The sequence below is a fragment of the Rhinoderma darwinii genome, chromosome 2, assembly GCF_050947455.1.
Source record: "Rhinoderma darwinii isolate aRhiDar2 chromosome 2, aRhiDar2.hap1, whole genome shotgun sequence".
In the NCBI taxonomy this organism is placed as follows: domain Eukaryota; kingdom Metazoa; phylum Chordata; class Amphibia; order Anura; family Rhinodermatidae; genus Rhinoderma; species Rhinoderma darwinii.
The window spans coordinates 360,230,433-360,244,074 of NC_134688.1; the positions used below are offsets into that span (position 1 = coordinate 360,230,433).

The 13,642-nt window shown below is 40.7% G+C and overlaps 1 protein-coding gene across 2 annotated transcripts in view; it reads left to right on the forward strand.

The window, feature by feature from the left end:
- Positions 1-3,027: 3,027 nt before the first annotated feature.
- The window catches only part of PHTF1 (putative homeodomain transcription factor 1), a 163,026-nt gene continuing 152,411 nt past the window's right edge, over positions 3,028-13,642 (forward strand). For both annotated transcript variants that reach the window (XM_075850728.1, XM_075850729.1), the window contains exon 1: positions 3,028-3,145. The gene's annotated coding sequence lies outside the window, so the exon portion shown is untranslated. The remainder of the gene's footprint in view (positions 3,146-13,642) is intronic.

Below are 13,642 nucleotides of genomic sequence, written 5' to 3' on the forward strand. Positions count from 1 at the left end.
TGCCATGGGTCCAATCAGCAGTTTATTACCACATATGGGGTATTGCCGTAATCAGGAGAAAATTCTTTACAAATGTTGTGGTTCTTTTTTTTCCTTTATTCCTTGTAAAAATTTAAAATTTCTATGCTTTTTCAGAAAAAAAGTTGATTTTCATTTTCACTGCCTAATTCCACTAAATTCTGCAAAAAACCTGTGTGGTCAAAATGCTAACTATACCCCTAGATAAATTCCTTGAGAGGTGTCGTTTCCAAAATGGGCTCACTTTTGGGGGGTTTCCCCTGTTTTGGTCTCTCCAGGCGTTGCAAACGCGACATGGCACCGAAAACCAATCCAGCAAAATCCGTGCTCCAAAATCCAAATGGCACTCCTTCCCTTCTGAGCCCTGCTGTGGGTCCAATCAGCAGTTTATTACCACATATGGGATATTTCTGTAATCAGGAGACATTGCTTTACAAATGTTGGGGTGATTTTCTTCATTATTCCTCGTAAATATTAAAAATTTCTATGTTTTTTCAGAAAAAAAGTAGATTTTAATTTTTACAGACCAATTCCAATATATATGGTGAAAAACCTGTGTGGTGAAAATGCTAACTATACCCCTAGAAAAATTCCTTGATAGGTGTAGTTTCCAAAATGGGGTCACTTTTGGAGGGTTTCCCCTGTTTTGGTCCCTCCAGGGGGTTGCAAATGCGACATGGAACCGAAAACCAATCCACCAAAATCCGTGCTCCAAAATCCAAATGGCGCTCCTTCCCTTCTGAGCCTTGCTGTGGGTCCAATCAGCAGTTTATTACCACATATGGGATATTACCGTAATCGGGAGACATTGCTTTACATATGTTGGGGTGCATTTTCTTTATTATTTCTTGTAAATATTAACAATTTCTATGTTTTTTCAGAAAAAAGTAGATTTTCATTTTTACAGACTAATTCTAATAAATTTAGCGAAAAACCTGTGCGGTCAAAATGCTAACTATACACCTAGATAAATTCCTTGAGGGGTGTAGTTTCCAAAATGGGGTAACTTTTGGGGTGTTTCCACTGTTTTGGCACCACAAGACCTCTTCAAACCTGACAAGGTGCCTAAAATATATTCTAAAAAAAAGGAGGCCCAAAATCCACTAGGTGCTCCAGTCCATTATCACACTAGGGCCACATGTGGGATATTTCTAAAAACTGCAGAATCTGGGCAATAAATATTGAGTTGCATTTCTCTGGTAAAACCTTCTGTGTTACAAAAAAAAAAAATGTATTAGAAATTAATTTCTGCAAAAAAAATAAAATTTGTAAATTTCACCTCTACTTTGCTTTAATTCCTGTGAAACGCCTAAAGGGTTAAAAATACTTTGTGAATGCCGATTCGAATACCTTGAGGGGTGCAGTTTTCAAAATGGGGTGACTTCTGGGGATTTTCTAATATATAAGGCCCTCAAAGCCACCTCAGACTGAACAGGTCCCTGAAAATATAGCCTTTTGAAATTTTCTTTAAAATATGAGAAATTGCTGCTAAAGTTCTAAGCCTTGTAACGTCCTAGAAAAATAAAAGGACGTTCAAAAAACGATGCAAACATAAAGTAGACATATGGGAAATGTTAACTAGTAACTATTTTGTGTGGTATTACTATCTGTTTTACAAGCAGATACGTTTAAATTTAGAAAAATGCTAAGTTTTGCTAATTTTTTTCTAAATTGTGGTGTTTTTCAGAAACAAATATCAAAATTATCGACAAAATTTTTTCACTAACATAAAGTACAACATGTCACAAGAAAACAATCTCAGAATCCAACGTTATTACCACATAAAGTAACACATGTCAGATTTGAAAAAATCGTCTGGGTCCTGAAGGCCAAAACAGGCTGGGTCCTGAAGGGGTTAAAATTGTATTTTCCGCGCGCCGAGCATGTACGGTCAAGGTTGCTGAAAGAGTTAGTGCAGCCCATTAACTCTATCAGCACCCTGGACAGTACCATGCTCGGCGCACGGAAATTACAGGTTCGGTCAGAACTAGTTCGGTCTGAATCAAACTTCTTCGTGAAATTCGGCGAACTAGCCGAACCGAACTTTTCATAAGTTCGCTCATCTCTAGTCAAGAGAATAGGGGAGCTTCAAGCCTTGTCATCACTGGATACATGCATCACATTCCTCCATGAGATGGTCTTGCTAAGGCTACTGCCAACCTTCACTCCAAAGCTCCCTCATTTGTAACCTGAAATCAGGTCAACCCCCTTCCAGTGTTCTGAAATGTGTCTTCTGGCATGTGTAATCTCCATTTCTAGATCTGTGTTGTTGCCTTGAGATCTATTTGGCTTGGAGTAAGAGATTAGGAAGGTTGAGTATTTATTGTTTTCTGTAAGAAACAAATACTTAGAATCCACCAAACCTACCCATGGTAGATGAAGTGTAGAGGCCAGTAGACTGGCTTATATTGTTAGATCTCGAATTCAACTATTTTTTCTAGAACCAACTCTTCTAGAGCAGTGTCCACCTCTTGGGCTGAATAAAATCTGATCCAGATTTACTGTGCAGCTTGGAGCTCACACTTAATATTTATCAATCATTATAAGTTGAATTTTTGGTTCTCCTAGAAACGGCTCTTGAGCTGTCAATTTTCAATTCCACCAGTCAAGAGGGCCCACCCTATGGGGTTTCATGATCATCCTGATAATAACTTGAAGTTCTACAAAATACGGTACATTGTACAAGATTTATCAATACTGACGTACAGTGTGAGCAATGCTCCAGTATCTCTGCCCAATTCAGCGTGCCCTATTTTTGATTCTGGCATGGGTAAAAAATTATGCCAAGTTGAGTAGGAAAGTGATGTAAAATGTTTACTTTAATCCTTATATATCCTTATATACTTTAATCCTTATATATTTCAAAAAAACTTCATAAATAATAGCTGAGCTACATGTTTATTACCAGTTTTCTTGACAGGTTAGAAGTACTGTCACTTTAAATACCCTTAAGCTACAATGGATTTCATCACAGACCCGGAAAAAGGAAGTGTGAGCTGGTGTGAGTGTGTAGAGTCTGTGCTGAGCTGACACCGGAGTATGAGAGCTTCAGCCAGCAATATCTATAGAGCAGTATGGGCAGTGTGTGCTTAGTCACTGACTGTAATGCAGACCTGGAGCCCAAACTGTAAGTAACATTATTATTCCAATGTCTCCCTTGTCATGAACTTTATATATATATATATATATATATATATATATATATATATATATATATATATATATATATATATATACATAATTTATTAACCTATTATAGTTGTCTGTTTATGTGGTCAGTAGAGTGACAGGTTTTCTGGATTAATCTATTCAGGTGATCTAACTGATTCTATATCATAATATTTTACCATATTGTATGTTGTTTATTTATAATCCTATATTAAATTATTTAGATGTTATCGATTATTAAATATTCTGGATGAATGGACAGTCATAGAAATATATAAACTCTTGTAGTGGTATAGAACCTAGTCAGTCTACATGCACACTTTGCGTAATTTGATCTGGAAAATGCGTATCAAAACCGCAGGTAAACACAGGTAATTCCGCAGGTGAAAATCCACACTTAATACTGCAATTTTTAGGTGCGTTTTTTTTCACATTTTGATGCAGAAATAGATGCAGTTTTTACGCTGTGGATTTTGGAGCGTTTTTCTTTGTAAGTCTGTCAGACACAATTCTGAGATGGAATGGAAAGGCAAGATAAACTGACTGTTGTGGATTTTAAAATACGGAAAAATGTGAGAATCAGCGCAGCAAAACTGCACGTAATACCCATCGTGTGCAGGTGGCCTTAGTCTGATTTCACACACAGCGTTTTATTGTGGTGCGTTTTTTTTTGTGCAGCCAGATGTTACATTAAAGTCTATACTAAAATATGAAAAGCATTACATACACTTCATTTTTGAGTCAGTGGAGTTCTTTTCAAACGCAGCACCCTCTGGGTATGGTGTTTTTTTCCCACAGGGTTTTCTATATGACTTGAAAAACACCAGAATAAAAGCATGTACAAAATTACAATAAATGAAATGGGCCACTAAAAACGTAAAAAAAATCACATGCTACGTTTTAATAATGCTGGCATTTTTATATGCATTTTTTCATGCAGGTTAGAATGCCAGAAAAAAATCTGTGTAAAGGAAGCCTTAACACAAATTATGCTACTATCACTGTTTTTGATCTCAAGAATTTCCTCTTTGCTTGTCTGTGCCCAGTCTCCCACTTCTTTTCTTGTGAAACTTCACATTACGCTGCATTTCAGACCTGTAAATCAATGCAATATTATGGATTATTGGATGACGGATTCCAATTCCTGTTCGTGAGGTCCAGGCAGAGCTATTTCTAGTTTTTCTTCTGCCTAAGGCGAAAATTTAAATGGCACCCCCCAGATCTTGATTGACATCCCCCTGGCTGTTCTACATCACTAGCAGCCTCAAAAAAAATAAAATCATACCATCCATTATCTCACTGCAGATCATACAGTGACTACAATACTGATTAGAGGCAGAATAAACATTTACATTAAGTGACTCACAGGTGACGTCTCCATCCGGTCCAGACCTCTATGATGACTTCGCCATGGCCCATTTCTGCAGTTTTGCGCTCAGATGTCTTCAGCTTCAAACTTTTCAAACATTTCTGCACTTATAAATGAAGATAAAATTCTCATGATGCCACACACAACGCCCCTAAATATAATAGTGCCATACACTGCACCTCTAATTATAATACCACCATACACTGTGTCCCTGATTATAATAGCACCATACACTATGTCCCCCACATGCACAGTGCCCCCTGTAGACAGTGCCCCCATAGAGCCCCCTGTAGACAGTGCCCCTATACATAGTGCCCCCTATAGAGCATCCTGTAGATATTGCCCCATAGAGCCCCTGTAGATAGTGGTCTACATATAGCCCCCACATACGCCCCCCTGTAGATAGTACTCCACATATAGCCCCTGTAGACAGTCCCCCCTGTAGACAGTGCCCCCATGGAGCCCCCTGTAGACCGTGCCCCCCATGGAGCCCCCTGTAGACCATGCCCCCCATGGAGGCCCCTGTAGACAGTGCTCCCCATGGAGCCCCCTGTAGACAGTGCCCACCATGGAGCCCCCTGTAGACAGTGCCCCCCATGGAGCCCGCTGTAGACAGTGCCCCCCATAGAGCCCCCTGTAGACAGTGCCCCCCATAGAGCCCCCTGTAGACAGTGCCCCACATAGAGCCCCTTGTAGACAGTGCCACCCATATAGCCCCCACATACAGCCCCCCCTGTACATAGTACTCCACATATAGCCCCTGTAGACAGTGCCCCCCATAGAGCCACCTGTAGACAGTGGCCCCCATACATAGTGCCCCCTATAGAGCATCCTGTAGATACTGCCCCCATAGAGCCACTGTAGATAGTGCCCTACATAGATCCCCCTGTATATAGTAGCCCCTGTAGATAGAGCCCCACATAGAGCCCCCTGTAGATAGCACTCCACATATAGCCCAGACCCTCTGTAGATAGTGCTCCACATATAGCCCCCACATACAGCCCCCTGTAGATAGTACTCCACATATAGCCCCTGTAGACAGTGCCCCCCATAGAGCCCCCTGTACAGAGTCCCTCCATAGAGCTCCCTGTAGACAGTCTCCCCATAGAGCCCCCTGTAGACAGTCCCCCCATAGAGCCCCCTGTAGACAGTCCCCCATAGAGCCCCTGTAGATAGCACTCCACATATAGCCCAGACCCTCTGTAGATAGTGCTCCACATATAGCCCTCACATACAGCCCCCCTGTAGATAGTACTCCGCATATAGCTCTTGTAGGCAGTCCCCCCATAGAGCCCCTGTAGACAGTCCCCCCATAGAGCTCCTGTAGAAATTCCCCCACATAGAGCCCCTCTAGACAGTGCCCCACATGCATAGTGCCCCCTATAGAGCATCCTGTAGATACTGCCCCATAGAGCCCCTGTAGATAGTGCCATACAAAGATCCGTCTGTATATAGTAGCCCCTGTAGATAGTGCCCCACATACAGCCCCATGTAGATAGCACCCCACATATGGCCCCCCTGTAGATAGTGCCCCACATATGGCCCCCCTGTAGATAGTGCTCCACATATATGCTCCTGTAGATAGTGCTCCACATATAGCCCTTACCCTATGTAGATAATGCTCTACACATAGCCCCCACATATAGCCACCCTGTAGATAGCGCTCCACATATAGCCATCCTGTAGATAGTACTCCACATATAGCCCCCCTGTAGATAGTACTCCACATCCCGCCCCCTGTAGACAATTCTCCACATATAGCCCCCCACATCCAGCCCCCCCCCTGTAGGTAGTGCTCCACATATAGCCCCTCACTTTAAAAAAAAAAAAAACTTTACATACTCACCTAAACCTGCTCCCGTACCGTCCCCTTGCAATGCAGGCCTGCTCTCTTCTGCTGTGTCTGAACAATGCAAGCAGCTCTGAGTGGTGCTAACTCTGCCCAGCCTTTCAACGTTGCGTCGCTGATTGGCAGGCTGCCTTGCCCTGTCATTCAACGATGCAAGAGGCACGATTACGTCATCGCGGCGCTTGCGTAGCTAAATGGCGCTAAGTGGCAGGGCAAGTCATTCGGCCCAGCCATTCAGCGCCTTTCAAAGTTCCGCTGTTGAAAGGCTCTGATTGTCAGACTGCCTTGCCCTGTCAGTCAACGATGCAAGCGGCGCGATGACGACATTGCATCGCTTACGACATTGAAAGGCGCTGAATAGCGGGGCATGTTCCATGACCCGCCATTTATCACTTATGCATGTAATTGTATCTGCGTCCTATAGACGCAGGTACAATTATAGTGCAAGAGGCCGTGGCGGTGGCTGGTTTCAGTGGCACCGCCGCCCCTCAGAGAGGCAGCAGGCCGCCGCCTGAGGCGTGATGCTCATCTCGTTTCATGGATGGTGCAGCCCAGGGTCCAGGTGCGGTGTCGGTACTATGGGTGCAAAAAAAAAAAAGCAACCATTTTGCGCTTGTGGGGTCTTATGGGATTTCAGCATTTTACCATGTGATGCTTTGATTTAGATTTAAAGCACAGGTTCTGATTTTGTCAAGCAATGGAGAATTGCTTAAAGGTTATGTACACCTTTGAAATCGTGTTGTTAAATTTTTAAATAAAAATATCTATCAATGTGATTGGTGCAATATCAATGTCTATCAGGGTGATTTCTAATTACTTTTTATTAAAAAATATTTTTACTTCTGGAGATACAGCTGCTTTGTATCCTGTATACAGAGCAGCTGTATCTAGCACTAAAACATGTATCCGTCAGGTCAGCGGCACTGACTGGTTCAGTGTCAGTGGGTCCTTCGTGTCTATGACCAGCAAAATCGAGCTGTTACCGATCACATCTAAGTTCATAACTTGTGATCGATAACCGGTGGGTCCTGTTATCGAAAACGCAAGTTTTTTCCCCATCATTCTGCACTCAATACCCCATAATGACAAAGTGAAAATGGAATTTTAGAAATTTTAGCGAATTTATTAAAAATGAAAAAGTCAAATTTCGCATGGACATAAGTAAGTATTCAGACCCTTTGCTCTCACACCAAACCGTGTAATCAGGAGAGAAGGGTCTTGGTAAGAGAAGTGACCAAGAACCCAATGGTCACTCTGGCTGAGTTCCAAAGATCCTGTGTGCAGATGGGAGAACTTCCAGAAGGTCAACCATCATTGCAGAACTCCACCAATCTGGGCTTTATGGCAAAATGGCCAGAAACAAGCCTCTCCTCAGTAAAAGACACATAAAAGCCCGCCTTTTTTTTTTTGCAAAAACAAAAAGCACCTAAAGGATTCTCAGACTGTGAGAAACAAGATTCTGTGGTCTGATTAAACCAAGATTGAACTTTTTGGCCTCAATTCTAAGCGCTATATCTGGAGGAAACCAGGCATTACTTATCACCTGCCCAATAACATCATCCCTACAGTGAAGCATGGTGGTGGCAGCATACCGGGAGACTGGTCAGGGTTGAGGGACAGATGAATGGAGCAAAGAACAGAGACATTTTTAATGAAAGCCTGATCCAGAGTGCTCTGGACCTCGGACTGGGCCGAAGGTTCACCTTGACCTAAGCACACAGCCAAGACAACACAAGAGTAGTCTAGGGACAACTATGTGACTGTCCTTGAGTGGCCCAGCCAGAGCCCTGACTTGAACCCAATTAGACATCTCTGGAGGGACCTGAATATGGCTGTCCACTGACGGTCCCCATCCAACATAGCAGAGCTTGAGAGGATTTGCAGAGAAGAATGGCAGAAAATTCTCAAATCCAGGTGTGCAAACCTTGTAGCATCATACCTAAGAAGACTGGAGGCTGTTATCACTGCAAAAGGTGCTTTAACTAAGTACTGAGTAAAGGGTCTGAATACTTATGTCAATACAATATTTTAGTTTTTCCTTTTTAATAAATTATCAAAGATCACTAACATTCTGTTTTCACTTTATTATTATGGGGTATTGAGTGCAGAATGATGGGGAAAAACTTGATTTTTTTTTATTGTAGCACAAGGCCTCAACATAACAAAATGTGAAAAAATGTTGACACTCCCTTTTTTATGACATTGTACATTTAACAATAGTGTGCTAACTCCGTAAGACCGGGTTTACACGAGACCACAGCCGTTTAGAGTACCAGCCATGTGGATGAGATTTGTATGGAATCTCCTTTTATTATTTTTTAAAAAGAAACAATTATTAACATATGCCGACAAAATGAGATTCATGCAATCATAGAATACAAAAGTCAGTAAGTTTTGGAACATAACATTATATCCCGTACAATCGCAATGGTATACACACATGTAAGCAATATACATTATCAAAATGCCTTTATAATAAACCCGTTCACATCAGAAGACTAGACTGTGTGACTTTATTGACAACATATCTGAACAAATATTATGAAGAAAGAAAAGGGGGTTAGTGAAAATCCAGAGAAACAATCTAATGAAAAAAGAATCTCATCTAGATTCTGACATCTACAAGTGTTTACACAGATCACTAGACAGACACAGACCTACCAAAACCATTGGCGTCCGCTTGATACTCTATCCAGGGACTCCAGATTTTCTGGTATTTATCAAGTTTATGTAGTGAGCGAAAAGACAATTCTTCCATTCTCGAGATTTGGGCCACTTTCCTGAGCCAGTGAGCTATGGGAAGCGATTCTACTTTGCGCTAGTATAAAGGAATCATCGACCTTAGCAGCCAAGAGCAATTGGGACCATAAAGATTTATTCGGAAAGACAATGTCTCTCGGGAAAAAACTCAAAAACAGCAGAGGAGGTGTTAGGGAAGGAGCACCTGGGCACATAAGTATTATTATGCGCTCCACCTCGCGCCAAAAAGGTTTTATTAAATCGCAATCCCACCAAATATGAGTATAAGAGCCCCTATGATTAAGACACCTCCAGCATACCGAAGGAATCGCAGCATCAATCCTGTGTAGAAGCTCAGGAGTTTTGTACCATCTACTAACCAGCTTATAATTTGTTTCTTGCAAGTTTATACACCTAGATGGACCACTGCTCAACTTATATATCTGTTCAATTTCTGCAGGTTCGAGTTTGATATTCAATTCCTTTTCCCAAGATGTTATATAAGGCAATATAAGGGCTGCAGACATAGAGATAAATTTCTTATAGAGTAAGGATGTCATCTTGGGAATGAGTTGTGTAGAAGAGAGCAGGGACTCAAACCATAACAGCGGTCTACTCAGAGAACCCTGTTTCAATAGTAGCTTAAAATTCAACAGAATTTGATTGTAATGCAATTGAGTCAGATGCACTCGAGGGAATTTCAGTTGTAAAACAGATAACGAGGGTAGATTCCCATCCTGTAAAATATCTCCCAGAGGCACCTCCCCCAATTCAGTTTGAAATTATGTCTGAGAACCAGCGCTTACGTCTCCTAATCCTGCAAGATCTCTCAATTTAACTAGAGTTGATGGATCCGGTCCAATCTCGTTGTGATTTGAATTTTTTTTCCATATCCCAAGAGGAGCTTTGGTTAAGACATTGGAACAAAAAGATGAGGAACCTAAAGTGGAGATACGAGTAAGTGTCTGTGTCAATGGTGCGTCATTAAATTCTTCTTCTATGGATACATACAATTTATTTTTAAAGTTAGAATGCCAATCCAGAATTCTGCCAAACTGAACTGCCCAATAAAACTTCTGGATATCCGTAAAGTAAAGCCCCCCTTGAGTCTTTAGATGTGTTAGTGTAGTGAAACCTATTCTATGACCTTTCTTGTTCCAAAGAAATCGTAACAATTTGCTATGAAGCCTCTGAAAAAATATTTGCTGTAAATAAATGGGCATAGTCTGTAACAAATATGTTATTTTTGGTATTATTAACATTTTGATTAAGTTACACCTCCTTATCCAAGAAATGTAGGGGATTTTCCAATTATTCACTATTCTATCTACCTCTGAAAGTAGCAGAATATAATTAAGTTTATACCAGGAACCCAGTGACGAGGATAATGTGAGACCCAAATACTTAATAACTTCTGAAGTCCAAGAGAATGAGGATGCATCTTGTGCCAACTGTATAACCCTCCTGGAACAAGTGATATTTAATGCCATAGATTTGAAGGAATTAATCTTGAAATTAGAGATGTCCTGAAAATGATGAAAAACCGCAGTCAGGGCCGGGAATGATTTATCCGGATTAGTCGTCAAAATGAGCAGATTGTCTCTACCCAATTCGCCACCTTTATACCTTCTATCTGGCGGTGTTGTCGGATGGCTTGTATCAAGGTTTCAATGGTCAAAACAAACAAAAGGGGCGACAACGGACAACCTTGCCTCGTACCATTAGATATATCAAAACTAGGTGACAGAACCCCATTAACTCTGACTTTAGCTGAGGGACAAGTGTACAACTCCATAACCTGGTCTATCACAGATCCAGGTAAACCAAATTTCCTGAGAGTGCTTCACATGAACAACCAATCCACCTTATCAAAAGCCTTTTCAGCGTCAGTAGATAGTAAAGACAATGGGATCTTATTTTTCTTAGCATATTGTATCACATGAAGCACCCTCAGGGTATTATCTTTCCCCTCCCTTCCCGTCACAAACCCTACCTGTTCCGGTTTAATCAAATTCTGTAAAAGCATTTTCAATCTATTGGCTATAAGTTTAGCATATAATTTGATGCCTATATTGAGAAGCGAGATTGGGCGATAGCTACTGCAAAGAGAAGGATCTTTACCTTCCTTGGGAAGAACTGAAATGTGCGCGTTTGCTTGGTAAAGCCCTACACCTCTGATAAGGAGTTGTAACATATGAGGTATTAATTGACCTTTAAAGGTTTTGTAATACTTGGCCGTTAGGCCATCAGGGCCAGGGCTCTACACCAGTGGCATATCTCGGAAGACCGCTTCTAACTCAAATATAGTGAATGACTTTTATAAATCTTCCTGTTGCGTGCGTCCCAAACAAGGGAAATGTAGATCCTCCAAAAATTGCTCTATCCTAATTTTCCTCCGCAAGGATTCAGCTGTTGTTTCCTGAGCTTTTAGATTATAAAGAGAGTGATAAAACTCCTTGAATTTAATAGCAATAGAGTCTGTTTCTGTAAGTGCTAAACCCTCATTAGTACGTATAACCTTTACAAATGTCTGCTCTCGTCCCTTTTTAGCCAACAGTGCCATAAGTTTAGATCCTCTATTCCCATGGACATGCATAGCGTGTTGAGTGTATAAATATGCTCTAGATGCTCTCAAATTTCAAAATTGTTTTAAGATGTTCTCTTTGTACAGTCAGCTCCCCTTGTATTTGTGTTGCTAAAGATTTCTTATGTTGACCTTCTAACTGAAGTATTTTGTCTAAGGTCTCATCCAAGTCTTTCCTATGTGACTTTTTAACTCGGGTGCTCAGTGATATAAACTCACCCCTCATAACTGCCTTATGTGCTTCCCGAACAATAGGTTTCGCAATCGAGTCATCTATATTTTCCCGAAAATATTGCGTAATTCTGTCAGACATCTGACTTGTATCCCCTTCCCTTGACAGCAGGGTGTCGTTAAGCCGCCAAGTAAATGTTTTCTTTGTCAAGGACTCAATGTTCATAGACATGGTCACTGGAGCGTGATCAGATATCACAATTTGACCTATTTGCACTTTTGTAAGCAGTGAAAGGTGTGAAACTTTGACAAATAGGTAATCAAGCCTCTGATACAAATTATGGAAGGCTGAATGTAGGTGAATAAAGGCTGAAAATAGGTGTAATCCCTTTCAGTGGGATAAAAAGATCTCCACACATCCCTAAGTTGCAATTCCGATAGTGTCCTATGAAGAATTCTCAATTGTCTGTAAGACTGTTGAGAACTGCCTCTAGATGTATCAAGTAAAGGTTCCAAAGTAACATTAAAATCCCAACCCAGTATCAGAACTCCTGTCGGAAATAATTGCAATTGTTTTAACGCTTCCACAATCCAAGATGTTTGATTGGAATTTGGGGCATAAAGATCTGCTATTGTTACCGGCGTTTTGGCTATCACACCTTTCACATAACCCTCCGGGTCAGACAGTGCAGAAGAAAACACAAACGGGATCGATTTCCGTATAGCAATAATCACACATCTTTTTTTTTTATGTCGGGTACATTGAATGATACCACTTATCAAAATAAGAAGTTGATAATGTGGGAGCCTTCCCCACAGCGAAGTGCTTTTCCTGTAAAATATAAATATCTATGTGTTGAGATCTCAACATTTGACATATGCGAGATCGCTTTGTTGGTGAATTTAACCCTTTCACATTCCATGTGGATATTTGTAGTTTAGACATGTTTAGGAAATATGAGTTAACGTAACCATCTGTAAAAAGTTGTGTAAGAATTACTATTGATCACCTTTATACACTGCATTCCAAATTATTATGCAAATGTTATTTTTCGTTGATTTTCCTAAATAGTCGATGCAAATGACAGTCAGTATAATCTTCAAGCCATCAACCGTTGGAGTATAATGCTAATTTTATTGAACAAATCTCCTAATGATAACAGATTTTTTTTTAGAAGTAAAAAAAACTCAAAATGCACTGTTTTAAATTATTATGCACAACAGAGATCAAAACATTTTAAAGGTTGTAAAGAGAACTAAAATGGTAATTTGTTGAATTTGCAGCATCAGGAGGTCATATTTACAGAAATCAAAAGCTCTTTCAATCAAAAAAAACTTAACAGGCCAAGTTACATGTTAACATAGGACCCCTTTTTTATATCACCTTCACAATTCTTGCATCCATTCAATTTGTGAGTATTTGGACAGTTTCTGCTTGAATATCTTTGCAGGATGTCAGAATAGCCTCCTAGAGCTTCTGTTTTGATGTGAACTGCCTCCCACCCTCATAGATATTTTGCTTGAGGATGCTCCAAGGGTTCTCAATAGGGTTGAGGTCAGGGGAACATGGGGACCACACCATGAGTTTCTCTCCTTTTATGCCCATAGCAGCCAATGACACAGAGGTATTCTTTGCAGCATGAGATGGTGCATTGTCATGCATGAAGATAATTTTGCTACGGAAGGCACGGTTCTTCTTTTTGTACCATGGAAGAAAGTGGTCAGTCATAAACTCTACGTACTT